Source organism: Saccostrea cucullata, unplaced genomic scaffold, assembly GCF_032062105.1.
Source record: "Saccostrea cucullata isolate Sc308-1 unplaced genomic scaffold, CSIRO_AGI_Scuc_v1 ctg8734, whole genome shotgun sequence".
In the NCBI taxonomy this organism is placed as follows: Eukaryota; Metazoa; Mollusca; class Bivalvia; order Ostreida; family Ostreidae; genus Saccostrea; species Saccostrea cuccullata.
In genome coordinates, this window is record NW_026932856.1 from 54,069 (window position 1) to 55,585 (window position 1,517).

Here is a 1,517-nt window from a genome sequence, read left to right on the forward strand (position 1 = left end):
GACAACTCTGCAGAATAACAGTTGGGGGGCTGAGTATACCAGGTTACCTCCCACAATAAACATAAAACAATGACAATACAATCAAGAAAGACAACTCTGCTGAGTAATAATATCTGATCATGACAAGGAGCACATGGAAGGTGATGCTCACTCTATCATGGCACCTGATCCCACCACTGATGTTTTAGTGGTCCGTGTTTACTCAGATTCTCCTGATTAGACTTTTGAGCTTGGATTTTGTGTATCTCCATATATTTCATTTTCTTATTGGCTAATATGTGACGACAACACAGAACAAACCAAACAGTATTGAATGATAATTTCCCATAAATAACTTCAAACAGGGATTTTCCCCTTCCCACGTGTAGGGCAAAGTTTAGGCCTCATTCTCAACAGCAAAATTCCTTTTACACAAAAATGAATTCACAAAGTTTATTTGTTCAAAGTTCCGGTAAAAGAAATTGCCCAGGTATTGGAAATCTGAATAAAATAACAAAACTTAAAAGATCCATTCTATTCATTGGTAGTGTTTTTTCTTGAAAAAGTTATGCAATAAAATTTCACAATAAGCAATAAAATGTTATTAAAGGGGGGAGAAATAAGCACCTCCTTCAAATCTACCTGGTCTAAGAGTCCTTGTCAATCAGCTGAAATTAAGCCTGGGATTGGATACTTTGATTTGATTGACATTTAGTTTGCTGTCATTGTGTATATCTTGTGTACCTTGTATGAAAATCGCACCGATCTAAGAAATAACATTGACCTGCGTTTGAAGCTAGTATCATGGAATTGAAATAATATTTTTTTCAAGAGTCAAGTGAAAAATTTATATTTTAAAACAAAACCTGATGATTTTTTATGGCTTTTGATATTTTATGTACGGGAGAGGACTACATGTACCTAGGCAAAAGTAACTTATCTGGGTGTAAAGAACGACTAACAATATCAGATATTTCGGACCCAATTCCAAGTGGATCAAATAGACCTGGACTTAATGTGTGTAACTTTGCCGCATAAGGGTGTGACAGAAGAAGATTTATTGCAAGTGGATATGTTTTACCGAAGTCATAAGACTGAAGTTTTTGTGTGTCAATGTCTTGCCAATCTTTACTTCGGGAAAGTTGAAGGGAATCAAGACCAATGGAAGTTCGCCATGACAGGGATTCCTGTGCTGATTCTAGACACGGGGGATCATCACAGAAACCGAAAGTTACAAATTGTTTTGGCAGAAAAAGGCACGGGCTTTCTTCCCTGGAAAAACACCATCGATCATTTGTCGACGTATAAAGCCGAACACCCGAATTTTCACACAATGTCCCTTTCTACGGATCACACGAGACTAGCGGGACTTAGTTTCGATCATTCGACCGCCGCTTCGGATTTTCATAGTACGATAGAAAAGCTGACGTCAAATCCTGATGACGAAATCATGAGTCTCAGTAAAACGAAACATAAAAGGCGAAAATCCGAGAAAAAGAAGGCCCCTAAGTACAAACCACCAAAAAAGACAGAAATAT

At 37.5% G+C, this 1,517-nt stretch overlaps 1 pseudogene; it reads left to right on the forward strand.

Moving 5' to 3' along the window:
- The first annotated feature begins 894 nt into the window (after positions 1 to 894).
- On the forward strand, positions 895 to 1,513 carry LOC134236342 (uncharacterized; annotated as a pseudogene).
- Positions 1,514 to 1,517: the final 4 nt, after the last annotated feature.